General features: G+C 43.2%; 1 long non-coding RNA gene across 1 annotated transcript; it reads right to left on the bottom strand.

The window, feature by feature from the left end:
• Positions 1-1,251: 1,251 nt before the first annotated feature.
• LOC140215406 (uncharacterized) lies at positions 1,252-13,460 on the bottom strand. The gene is made up of 4 exons (XR_011892359.1): positions 12,672-13,460; positions 10,419-10,535; positions 6,497-6,556; positions 1,252-1,514 (listed from the first exon to the last, which is right to left on the bottom strand). It is a non-coding gene; the product is annotated as an uncharacterized lncRNA (long non-coding RNA).
• Between the last annotated feature and the right edge of the window lie 804 nt (positions 13,461-14,264).

Below are 14,264 nucleotides of genomic sequence, written 5' to 3' on the forward strand. Positions count from 1 at the left end.
CAACCGCGTACGAGCTCGCAGATGCGTACGCTTACGTGTACGCGCATGCCGTGCTGCGTGCGGTTGGGCCTTCATAATCGAAAGCGTGTAAATAAGACGACACCGTCGGGCATTTGACTACAGCTGCTGGAAGCGAATTCCAATTGGTTATAGTTCTCGGGAAAAAGGAATGTCGGAATAAATTCATGTTACGTGAAAGCTCAGTTACTTTATTAGTATGATAGGAGCGAGTGGGCCATCGGTTTGCGTCACTTAGATATGTAATTGTTTTAATCTGCGGTAAAGTAGAAAAAAAAATTCAGTCTCTCGCGGTATCGCCTAAATTCTAGCTTTTCTAGCTTAACGTTTTGTAAGAGAGCTGTAGGTGATGCCTGCCAACTATATTTGTTATAACCAAACCGAACCGATTCGCTGCGTATTGTTTCCAACGTTAAAATATTTCTTTTTGTGTATGGATACCATACAGCTGCGGAATATCGTAGTGGCCGAATAAAGTGTTTGTGCGCTTGAAGCTTAATTTCTTATGTTGACTTACCCAAACACCCCCTTAAGTATCCGAGCTTTTTTATCGTCTTATTTTGGGTATAGTCAATGTTCCAGCTAAGATCGTTAGAAATGACGGCTCCCAAATACTTATACTTAGTTACAATTGCTGAGGATTGATTATGAATGCTGTATGGGAAATATGTGGGGTACTTTTTCGAGTAACAGACATTACACCGTGTTTTTTTTTTTTTTTTTTTGTTAATGGTCATCTGCCAGTCTGAACATCATGTATGTATCGGCCCAGAGATGCGTTTAGTATACTGTAAAAAATTTATTCAGTTTACGGTCAAAGTTAAAGGTAAAACTTTGCCGGACACTTTTCCGTAAATGAAAAACGGGGTTTCGGTAAAACGGACAGCCCGCAAAATTATTTCCGTTAAATGGAAAACGGTGAGCTGCGTAGTTGTTACCACAGAATTGCCGATATTTTGCAAATAAGAAAAGCGGTGAGTTCTGTAAAACGGAAATGCTCTAAATTGAGCCCCGTACTTGTGATTACAGTACATGCCCGTACTTTGCTAATGAAAAAACGGGGACTTGAAAAGCGGCCAGACCATGGTAAGGAAACGTACGCACAAAAAATACACAAAAAGAACGAAAAGAAAAACTGAAACACGATTCTTTTCATTCTTCTTGAGTCCATGTTTTGTATGCTTGCATTTCCATACCACAAATCCATATGAACTTGCTCAACTTTATGTTGCTTCGTTGTTGCTCTTGTTTATTTGTGATGACCATGTTGACTTGCACGATTGTAACTGATTATGATAAAGTGCGCGAGAGTATATATATACCTTTTTGTAATAAACACCAGTCAGAAGTTTGCGCTTGTCCTTGTCGCCTTTTTAGTGTCCCGTGTCCACTGTTGCGCTAGTCACTTCAGCATAGACACCAGAAACGGACTGACTATAGGAAGGGTTGGTTGATAATTGGAATGACTGGCTACTTGCAGATGCCTTTGGCTTTGCCTGAAAAGAAAGAAACACCAATCAATTAAGGCTCTTCAGTTATTACTACCATGAGTACCATTGTTACTCAGATAAATAATAAATAATTTCTAATTCACAACTGTCATTACAAGTGCCCTTGTCAAAAGAAATGGTTCAGACTCAGCAATGTTGGTATATATTCATTCGTAGCCTTATAGCATAAAAAGCTTCATATGGAAAGGACCCAAGTGAATTGATGGTTTGCTTGGAACAAGAAAATGTCACGTGCGCATTATGACATTCAGAGATTACATTTCCCACATTTTGGTAGAGCTGCATGGCCACATACATACTCCGGACCATAGCTTTCAACTTGCAATGTTCCATTAAACAACTTTGCAGATTTTACTGATCCCAAAACAATGAAGCAATCTTGAAACAAGCTCAAACCATGCATGTTGTTTACTTCTGACGCAGAACAAGCAAGCCAAAGATACTGTCCAGCTGACAAGCTGGTAGAATAGCATCCATACAAAGAAGCCATGCTTGCACCACAACTGTGCCACAATAGCTGTCAGCCCCTTTCAGATATGGTTTGTTGTGTCATGAAAGAAGTATCAATGTGAAATATTCTTTTCACTCAAGCAGTGAAAATTCAAAGTTACGGTCGCGAATGCATCAACATACCCTCCCCATTTTCTTAAAAAACAATATTGCACTGTGTTCACCAAACAATTTGTCCTTATGTTAGTGTGTGCTCTTCGAAGCAACTGGTAGCATTTTCGTGACGTAAAGAAACCTACAAGTATGCCTGGACCCCATACATGGCTCCTACAGGCAGTACTGTTTATTCTGTCCGTTTCTTGACTTGTAATTCCACAACCACACAAATAATGCAACATAGTTTTCCAGATTGCGTTGCTTTATGTCAATGCGCTTAATTCGGGAAATTTCTGAAATGAATCAATCCTCTCCTAAAAAATTTTTAATTTGAGTAATTCATTAACATGCCCAGACATGAGCACGTCCCGTGGATTTTGAGAGCCAATGTGGACAGAGCTATTTGCTCAAATTTCTACGACTTTCATGGCAACAGGATGGAAAAATTCTGTGCTGTTAATAAATGCAAAGAAAAAAAATTTGTCTAATTTGTGCAACGTTGCGTTCCAATTTTCTTCTTTTTTATACCGTAGTGAGGATAATCCGTGGTAATTAGTTGGAATTAATGCTATTCGCCTGCAGTCTGGGACAAAATATTTTTAGAGCCGCAGCGACAACACTTTTTCTTTGGGATCTATCCAAAATGCAGATTCGGTAACATCCAGGAAAAATGCTTCTAACTAAACAGGTGATTCTACATTGTTTTTTTGCAGAGACCCCTTTTCTTATTACGGTGAAACTAAGGTTGATTTCATTGTCGTCAGGCTCAGGCAGCAAAATAAATTTTTTTAAACAAAATTAAGAGTGGTCGCCAGACATGTCCAGTTAAATTTATCTGAGCATGCCCTACTGTCTGCAGTGCACATCTGGCCACGTTAAAGGGCCGCAAGAGGCACCAGTTATATTTTCTAGGGAAAGAAGGCAATGAAATATTGACACGTGTACTTATATTTATCGGGCGACCCCGTTTCGCCGCCTAACAAATGTTATCGCACAGCGCGGGACGCGCTTGCATGTATCCGAAGTTTCTGGAAAGTTATCGATGCTTCTATCCGCAGTCTGATGTCGCCGAACCTTGTGTTATCTGATTTATTCGCCTGACACGAATGGTGTAGAACTTTGTGGAAGGCACGCGGGTCCCAACGATTAGTCTGGAACATTCGACGATTCTGTATAAAAGCCGACGCGCTTGACCCGCTGATCAGATTTTCGACGATCGCCGACCGTGTTCGCCGCTATCGTTGTGCTATAAGTGTAACCTGTTTTGTGGGCACAGGTTCGCCCAATAAAAGTTTACTCGTTCACAGTATTGCTACTGTGTTCTTCTACGTCACCACCACGTGACAATATGTTACTTAAGGCAATTAGTCACAGGAGTCCTAGATCGGAAGAAGAAAATTTAAAGACTAAAAATTGTTTGGAACACTTACGTCACACACTAGTGAGTCACGATCTATAGCTTACCATTAGTCTTATTGGCACCATCATTGCATTGTGCTAAACCTAACCTAAGCAGCAGAACTGATAGTTGGGGGAGTTGGTACGAATTCATAGTGAAATATTTAGCGCGCACAATTGACAAGGATACAGTGAAGGAGGACACACGAGCGGTTGTGTGTGCCCCTTCACTATGTCCTTGTCAATTGTGCGCGCTAAATATTTCACTATGAATAACCTAAGAGACTGAAACCTGGCATGATAAAAATGAAGCTTGAGAATGAAGGCCTACTCAACAAGCAATAGAAGGGCAAAAAGTGATATGCATGATAAATAAAAAAGGTGCTGTTGAGGACGGTAAAGAACTAGGCACCATGACAAAATTTGTAAATATGCAAGCATAAGATGGAGTCAATTGAGGCAAGCCATATATATTTACAGATTACCAGGAAAGGCCTTCGTCCCGCAGTGGACATAATGTATGTGAGAGCACTGGGCCTCTTCGATTATGCTGTGCCGGACTGTCCGCAAACTGCCTGTGGCTTCCGGTCTGGCTAGCACTGACAGAAGAGCCCGTCACAGTCCCTTTATCCAGCTGTCTGGGACTGTCCGAGGTTTTGTTTGAAAGCAGCGTGATCGGAAGTCGCTCTCCTCGCGGCCGTCGTCTGCTCTTAGCTACTTGTAGATAGTGTCCTACCCAGTGAATTCAGTTGCGTGGCCTCCGAAATCGTGCAGTCTCAGAGGCCACGTCGCCGACACAACCATAAAGCTTCCATAATGGAATCGCAGCCTGAGCACATTGAACATGTTCAATAAGCTCAGTTAACACCGTGCTCTTGCTCTTCGGGCCCCTTAACCACTGTATTTAAGCGAGTTCATTCATTGCCTGCAAAATTAAGCGTCATTGCCACACGAAAATAACAAAAACACGGTTGTGCCACATCGCTGTTCACCCAGAAAGCACATGCCAATATCCTAAAAGCTTGTGACACCGTCTACTAAAGGCCCAACGGGTGTCTAGGACAAAGCGCGTCTACACTGTCTACCAATCCTGCACGTCCAAAAGCAAACGCTTGAACTTGGTAACAGAAGGGATCAACATACATGTCAACAGGAATCGGCGAAGTTCTCATTATACAGGGTGTGCCACGTAACTTGAGCCAACCATTAAAAATATGAAAATGCGACGTAGCTCAGCAGAACCAGGGTAACGTTGTTTGCCGTCACTTGGCGATACTCAGATCTTTTTTTCATCTTCGTTAAATAATCAACTTTTCAAATATTATAATTAGATTAGAAGTGTCCATGAGAAAATTGTAGAGCAACATGAAAAGCTCCCCATAGAGCTCTCACTTGTTCAAGACACGCTACATAGCAGTGTTTTTCCGAGCGTGAAAGAAGCTCGCGAATACACACAAAGTGCTGCGAATGGCCAGTCGCGAAACAATTTTGTGTGTATTTGCAGGCTTCTTTCACGCTCGGAAAAACAATTTTATGTAGCACGTATTGAGCAACAGAAAGCTGTATCGGGTGTTTTTCATGTTGCTCTACAATTTTCTCATGGACACTTCGAATATAATTGTAATATTTGAGAAGTTGATTAATTAATGAATACTAATTCCTTAAGTTGGCGGAATGAAAAAAAAGATATGAGTATCTCCAAGCGATGGCAAACAACATTAACATTACCTTGGTTCTCTCCAGCTACGTGGCATTTGCATATTTTTAATGTTTGGCTCAAGTTATGCGAGACACCCTGTATACCACCCCCGCTACCAGCATTAAATATCTACATGCAATATGATGTTTCCTCGTACACCAGTTTCAATCATCTGAAAAGCGAAATCTACCTGTTTACTACGCATATAGCAATGAGTATGACATTTCACGAAACACATCAAGAAAAGCAAGCATTTGCGCCGGATCACTGTGCTTCGCTCTTGAAGAACACAAGGTCTAAAGCTGCAGCAATTAGACCATTCGTGAAAACCTCGCATTATTGCACAAGAAGCACCGATATAACGGAAGCGATAGCTGAGTGCACAATATTTGCCGTCTGAAACGCGCAAAGTACACAGAAACACACAGCCTCTTTTAAAACATGGCGTCAAGCCCGCGCGCACCTTTTTACGACAGCCATCGTCTGCTTGCTACTTGCATATGTCCAAGCAAATATCTGCTAACAGCTCTGAGAGACCGTAGACAATCTGTGATTTCTGTTAAAATGAATTCAATTCTGGCAGCTCCCGGACTGCTGGACGCAGCTTCCAAAGCTGATTGAGAAAATCAAATGTGGAACAGCAGTCCTAAGCAGTCCAGGACTATCAGGGACTGATACTCGAAGAGGCCCACTGATGCTTCGTCTTCCTATCCTACGTAATGTATTCGTACTGATCAGCTCAAGCTGCATGGCGAAGAAGTCTCTTGTTAGTGCTCTGCAGACAAGCCTCCTGTCCAAACAGTGGCTCTAGAGACAGCCGTCGTTCGACAACTGTTGATCGGTTCATAGAAGGGAGAATTCCGCGACAAACTTTTCAATGAAGTATGCAATATGATGATTAACTTGTTTCATAAAACTTCATAAGTAGACCTGATCTGTGACTCACTTTTGCATGTAAGTAAATAATATGAAATTGTCTCTGAACAGTTGTGCCTCACTGCTGTACACTTGTGAGAAAGAATTAAATGTATTTGAAGGTTTGTATAATTAGGCAGGAGAGCCGCACTTGCTGGATGGCTCATCATATTATTTGGAAAAAGATTCAGCAATGAGCAGCAATTGTATCACTAATGACCTTAAACATCTTTTATACTTATTAATTTGTAAACACATGTTGTCGAACAACCTAATCACTAAAGTTTTGAACACATTGCACACAATTATAGCACGTACTACATGAAATAAAACCTGTAATAGAACTTACCACATACAATATTAGTGTGGCGGCAGGTCAAATGGCTCCTCAGCAATGCTTGCGTGCCTCCTGGTAGAACAGAAAAAGACGTTAGGCTAACAGTGACAGCACCAAACCACACAAGCTTAAGTTGTAAACAAGTGCCCCAGAACATAGGAAGTTCTAATTACATACGGTCAACCTGCTTAACCATGTCACAGACATTCAATGACAGAATGTACTTTCATGAAATACATGCTAATACAAACATGCTAGCACACAGAATCAAACTGCATGTATGAAAATTCTGATTAAAACTATATTTCCTAGCAACCACAAGCGACTGTCTAACCTACACTCAGAGGGTGGAAAATTCGGGATCCTCTCTGGTGAATAACTAACCATATCTCTACCGGTCAGCAGCGATACAAAGGTGAATAGCAAGTATTATATTGATAAAAGAAACACTTAAGTTCTACCAAGCAAGTACAATAATTAAATTATTTCAAATTCATCTTCATGTCAGGCTAATCAAGTTAATTTTCTTTAGATCACATAAAAAATTCTGGAATCAGTCACCATTGCTGAAGCAATTTTATGACGGCCTGCAGATAGAAGTTGTTGGAATAAGACAAGGGGCAGGGGGAGAAAACACAAAGGAGTGTGATAAAGCAAAATGGGGCCTGTGCTAGGCAAAACAGCAGATCTAAATGACGGGCACCCTCAGGTGGTATTTTGCAATGTTATTTCGAGAAATTGTTTCAAGGAGCGTGTCTCCTTAATTATAGTCATGTAATCTTTAGAAACGGATGGCATAAGGATATACTTGTTGAGAGTTTCATAATGAGTCATGAACACGATGCACGCGGGAGTTAAAGAAGCACCTTTAAAAAATGCTATAGAAACTTGCAGAAAGCAAGTTTCTATAACCTCTCACAACACCGAGCTTTGCCTACAAGTGTTGTAACATTTCCTTGCAACGTGCAGCACTGTTTTCACAGACATAGTTTGAATAATTGTGTCACAAGCTTTGGAAACAAAAGTGCATAAGTGCTAAACAAGCACATATGAGGCCCTACCCCTACTGCATAGTCACTTTTATCTAGACTAACACATGTAGATGGATTATGTCATCCGTTTGGTAGCTTCTGATCATGCTCGAAAGCATGAATCTCTTAACTGCAAATTCTGCAAGAATGTGATACCTACCGATTACTTGGGGATAGCACGAAAGGACGGGAGAGGGCTAAACAACATGAGCACAGGCTAATACTTTTAACTGCACACGCATACACGTAAATATTAGGCCTATTTGTCCTGCCTATATTTGCAGCTGCAGGACAGCGGAATGTTGTAAATAATAACCACACAGTTGAACTGCCGCATGTCCCTCTTGCTACACTTCGCGTCAGGGCCTGGTCTGATTCACCTTTTTAAACCCAGATTGATTGAGGTGACAAATAAAATTCTAGCTCTCCCAACAGTCGTTTTGAGACTATGGCTGACCTTGTGAATGCGATCTAGCAGTGGTCACCCCACTGTAGGCCAATGTCAGACCTGGGTATAGAAGTTCTCCTCCACTTGGTGATGCCTCGACTTCTTGAGGACGCTATGTCGTGCTCCTGTGACAGAACTTCACAGCCAAGGAGTGCGCTGATGCGAAAGGCAGAAGTCCCTCCTTAAAAATGGGGTACAGATCCAGTGCGCATGACACTCCCCAAAGAAAACACTGAGGTCCAGAAATTGACGATAACTGTCTAGTGGTAATTTTCCAGTAGAACACTTTGTGGGGCTACTTGGTTCAGAGCTTTCTGAAGATGAAGCGCCAGCACAGACAGCATACTAAGAAAGAACAAAGACAGGACAAGGTGCTACTTGCAACTGTTTATTGAGGTCAAACGCGGCTCAATATATAGCCATGGGGAGAGGAGAAAGAAAAAAAAGAAGCACTGATTATGTGAATGCCCACGTGCGAGAACACCGAAGCTGTACATGAAGGGAATCACAAGATCAACCAAAATCTAAAACTTATCTAAAAACATGCATTCATTTGTGTAGGTATTCAGAAACGGGGTGCTGACACAGGCGCCCCCTCTATTCTTAATCTGGTTGGCCTCCAACAGTTCACGCGCCAGTGTTTTTGCTTTTTGTTCTTTCTTATTGTGCTGTCTCTGTTGGTGCTTCATCTTTTGAAAGGTAGATTTCTCCTTCCATGAACTCATCTGGCACTGTAGAGAAGACAGAAAACAAATCACTGTACACATTTAGTAGCCTTACTTCCCGTCATATAGGGTAGAAAGTTTCCAATGAAGCAGAATACCTTTACTATGCTGGTCCTCCCAGCAGCTAGTTTTGCGACTAGTTGACAGTGTTCTCGGCAGTGAAAAGGCGCTAGCAAAGGGGTTTAGCAAGTTTTTATTGTCTCCTACAAAGTGCCACGCATGTTCAAGTAAGCAAAGCTACTACTAAAAGGCAAGCTCCGCTATCTGGGCCTGAAGATTTTCTGTGGTGAGCATCGAGCTGGAGCTATTCCCCGCCATCTAAGGCGTTTTTACCTTTCTTATTGGTGTACTTGAACAATGAAGCATGTTGTTGCTACAGCAACACCATAGAGCACCTTTAACACTTGGTACCACCCCGAAGTGGAGGAGAGCTTCCATAACATGCAAGTACAATGTTTGCTTTTAACAGTGCATTCGCACTGCATTTCGGCATGCATCGTCAAGAGGCATTTAATGTAGTTGAACGTAGCTGACGTCTCAGGTCAGACAACTTCGAGGAAGCCAAGGCCTATGACAGTTATGCAATCTGTACACAAAGGCAGCCATCAATTCAAGCAAATTGCTCAGAGAGTTGGAACTACCTTTTTATTTTCAGCGCTAAGCAATCTTGGCACATACAAAATGTTAACCGGACAGGCCAAGATGTGAATTTTGCATCAAAAAGTATGTGCTGGAGTTCATAGGAAGTACGGTTGGCGCTGTTTACAACATCCCACTGTCCAGCAGCAGCAATTGTGTAGGACAAACCAGTCTACTAATCAAGGATTATCTTACGAAACATGCACAGACCTTTGACACAACATGGGGGACCAACATAGCTATTGATGCTGCTTTGTGCAGTAGTACACCAAATCTTTAGCAGTGAAGTGTCTTCATGACACATTTTCAAAGCACACAAAACTTGCATAATAGTTCCCACTATGCTAGCGTGTCATCACTTAACCTGCTTGGCAAATTGAAGTGTTCAGATCAAACTGCAGGAACGTTCTGAATTCGGCTGCTTGGTGCATGTTTAGAAGTGAATCGAACAGGGCTACAGAGAGGACAAAGGGAATATGCTGCTGTGTCTGCCACTGTCACTTCGTACTGGCAGTAGCACTGTTCATTCCCTTTTAAATATTTACATATTTTAGTCGCCTGACCACGCGACGCAGCTGCGAGCTCATGCTATAATTTTAGATTGTTACGTTGCCTTCCAATGTTGCGCTTAATTACGGCGTGGCATATTCCCCTATTATAGTTAGTTCAACCCTAGCTCACAGTGAGCTTATTAGTCGCTAAACTTAGTTGCCATGGAGCCCATGCATGACAGTGCTAGTGATCAGTGTGTAGTGTTTTTGCATACTCATTACGGCAACACTAGACAAACAATTATTTTATTGGTGCATGTTTTATCTGTTGCCTCAGATCCTGAATTCTGGCACTATTAGTGTTCTTCAAACACCACTCATATGTGCACCCAAGTCAGGTATGAAACAATATCACTTTCAAGTCGACGTGCTCATGCTGAACCAATTTGCTGCCACAGGAAAACAAATCATCAATTATCTTTTGAATGCATCTGCAAAAATTACTCTACTTGCATAGGCCTCGTCATTCCACCAACATTTGCAGTCAATGTCCATGACTGCATATGAAAGGCAGTTATACAATAGAATGGCACAGCTTACCACAACAAAGAGCACCACTCGACAGACGGCTGTGGCATACTGACATTGCAACGAGGCCCCCATGGCTGAGAAACTGAGCGCAAACCGGCACACAGACATTCTTCATTGGTGCAACAGCTGCAATTGAAATACTAATATCAGGTATTTTCAGACCGGTCGTCCAAAGTAAAAAAAAACATTTTCATATACAATTACACTTTTGCACATAAGCTTGTCACCGAATTACTGATTGCTGTATCATTTGGTATCTTCAATTGTATCGTTCAACTCATTTAAAAAAAGATTTCGTGAAGCACCTTTCATGAAACAGCAGACATTTTGCTCGACATAACTCACAACGTGCGTTTTATAGTAATTATTGTAGTGATGCATATATTGTTAGATACGGGACCGTTTCCTGAGCCTACTTCGAGTTCCCCAGACCACATCGAATCGCACCACAGCTAATTAGGGAGAGCAGAAGCACGGATGCCACATTCCTGAGGCACGACACGTGCAAACAAGTTGGCGGACCCCACTTCGTGTGCAGCCGGTGGAGCTATTCACTGCTTGACTCTTCCCGAAAGTAAAGCGAGAGCCTGGCACTGTTCCAGGTAACGTGAGTCCCGAAGCAAGACGGCTGTGATGTACCGGGAAGGCCTGGCGGCGTCGCCCCCGTCCGCCTTTGAAGAGGGCATTTGCAAGCCAGCGAGGCAATACCGCAGAGAGAAGAAAGCCCTCGGACAATCGGAGCCCAAGCGTCGTCCCCGTCCGCCCATTGTGTCGGCGCATTGCAAGTCAGCAAGGCAAGACCGCAGGGGGACCAAGCAGCGACTCTCTTCGCCGGGTGTGACTCCATCGCACGGGCGCCTACTGGCCGAAAATGGAGTCACCTGAGCGGGCTCTCCCATTGGCCGAAGGTGACACCGAAGGGCGTAAGAGACGCAGACAGCAGAAGAGCATTCCTACAGCATTCCTTGATTCAACTCTCTCGAACTTCTTGCGACGGACCGCAGCGTCCGAGTTGCTGCCGGCCCGTAATGACTCTAAGACTGTAAATTGACTCTCACTGTAAATAATGTAAATAAACCTCCCAAGTTTTTTATACCGAAGTCCTCCTCAACTCCTACAATATATGCTGAAAATTAGTCTACGCAACTAGAGACAGTCAGTATTAGAACCAGCCTTTAACATCAGTGTTGACACATCCTTTGATTTTTGTACTACTTTGGAACATTTGTAACTCTGGAATGTCGATTACACACTTTTGGCCACCGCTATTCCGTGTTAAGGTTACGTTAAAAATTACTTATCACATGCATTTCCTTTACAATTACGGCCGCATATGGGCAGAATTTACGTGGCAATCAACTACCAGAATACGTCAAATGCTGACGTATTGCGTCGGAACGTTGATCGTCAGCCTGGTAGCTGTCAGTAGCAGAAACAAAACAAAAAATTCTAGAGACATCCAAAAGACATCCAATGCCGATTACCAGCTAGCAAAATAATCCATTTCTTCTGCAGCGACCCTTAATGGGTATCACGCGGACACTTTCAACTGCGATCGCGCACGATTGCTCGGGCTGGATCCCAAATTAATGGGCATCGTGTGAGACCAGTGTTACCTAACACTGGAGATCACACGAGGTTACGGCAGCAAGCAGGCTACACCGTCTTTTCATTGTAATGTATGGGCATCGCATACAACATGCTCTATGAGGTGTTCGTACACAAGCAAACTTTCAATTCCGGGCAAGCAATCTTTCAATTACGGGTATGAACACAGCGATTACGCACGCCAAGCCAAGACACTGCGTGCTAAGCTTAAGGAAAAATAGAATTTCGCTGTGATGCAATGCGTCGTCGAATACGGCTAACATAGTGTTGCACCGCGTCGTGAGAGATTGCTAAGGGGAACTGACTTCACTTTATTTTGGAACGCCAAGAACACAGCACAACACAGTGCAAACACGAATGCCAACGTCAATAAACCAGCTGGCACATACAGCCGACAACGGACTGCTACAGACGTCATCGACGCTGATATTGTATACGCGCCTCAATGTACGCTATAGGAAATCAGCACAACAAACGCTACACCCTCTATAACAGACTCGCAATGTCGCGGCCTTATCAATCCTCATGGCCAATTGGGAATGTCGTTACAGGGCATGCTCACACAACACAGCTGAGCCCGTCACCGGCCATCGCGGTGCATTTCGCACGCGCGACGTGCACTAACAACGAAAAAAGGACACTTAAATCATTTACCTGCGTAGCAGTCCATCGTCGATTCCTTCCTATTCTCAAAGTGAAATCCTAAATGCAACAGGTATACCACCCTCGCACACCGCCATTTCCAGTCGCTGTTCACTCTGTACTGTTCTGCCGGAGAAATGAGACTCGTCGTGTAGGAGCGATGAAGGGTGGTAAGCAGCGCCACCGCTAAAAACTCTCCTGTTAGTGTGTGTGTGTATTTACGGTTCGCCTATGAATAATGTTCAGACAGCGTCACCTATGGTGATATTATCTAACCGTTGGTAAGCGTGGGCCGTGTCTTGTCTTGATATTATTTGCATGTTGGTTTTTCCCTCTTAACATGTTCAGTTGCCCTCCACGTGAACTTACGGACGGCTCTCCGTATTTCAAAAACAAAGCTCGCGTCCGTTTTTTTTTTTTTTACGTAGAATTGAAGCGTTTTCATGAAACTGAACCGTCTACGTAATTTTTACAGCAAGTTTGACCGTAAAATTACGGTATTTTATTACAGTGTAACATTTATTAAGCTGGGATTCGATACAAACATCAGTTTTATCAACAAGTGCGAATCTAAATCTAACTGCGACACAATACATGGCGAAATGGTCGCCGGTGGCCGCTTACGGCGCACCGCGACAGACAGAACAAAGAAGCCATCAGTAAGAGGCTGCCTATCCTTCGATCAGCGCCTGCCATCGCGCGTCCCAGAGCAAAGAAAATGGAAATAGAAAGAAATGACAGACGAACAGGCAGGTGCACGAACGATCGGAAGACGCTGTCTCAGGACATCGAGGTGACGGAAGAATATCACTAATACACACGAGGAAAAACAGAGCGACGGATCCTTGAGGAATGCCTGAAAGTACTAAAATCGCGCGCAAAATGACGTGAAGTCGCGTCCGTCAATGGACGCGACTTGACATCTACATCAAAGGTAGGCTTCTATACAAGCTAGTAATCTGATATTTTTTACTATTGGTTTTAGCTTCAATATTATAGTTTTCCATGGGAAACACGGACAAATGCCTTTTCAAAATCTAAAATCGAAAATGGGAGCTGACAGATGAAGTAGCGCACGTGGCGCGAAGGTTATAAACAGGGAGAAGGTGCCTCAGACAGGCTCGCCAACGTTTCGATAGGAGGACCTATCTTCGTCGAAGGCGGGCTCATCATCCTCCGCAGGTTAGTTTTAACGGGTTAGTGGAGTGACGCCACGTGCGGTCGTTCTCCGTGGCGGCTGGTTGTAAAGGAGAGACGGCAAAGAAAATGAGCGCTGTCGCCTGACGTCTGTATAGGCTTGCTTTCTAGACCAGGGGACAAGAGCGGAGAGTGCGAAGGCGGAAGAAAAGAAAAGACAGAAAGGAAAAAAACGAATAAAAAGATTATGCAGATCCCACGCACTGTGGGAATCGATGTAAGTGAAGCTTTCCGTACTGGATGCTTTGACTGACGATAATTAGCGGTGATGTTGACCCCTAAAGCTTAATTTCTTCAACGTTTAGGCTAACACGAGAGGGGTGAGTTGATGTTAAACATTAACTCGCGTGCACCACTGCTGTTTTTCCGCGTAGTACACACAACACAGAGGCAGAGCTGTTTGCTTAA

This window comes from Dermacentor andersoni, chromosome 1 (genome assembly GCF_023375885.2).
Source record: "Dermacentor andersoni chromosome 1, qqDerAnde1_hic_scaffold, whole genome shotgun sequence".
NCBI lineage: Eukaryota > Metazoa > Arthropoda > Arachnida > Ixodida > Ixodidae > Dermacentor > Dermacentor andersoni.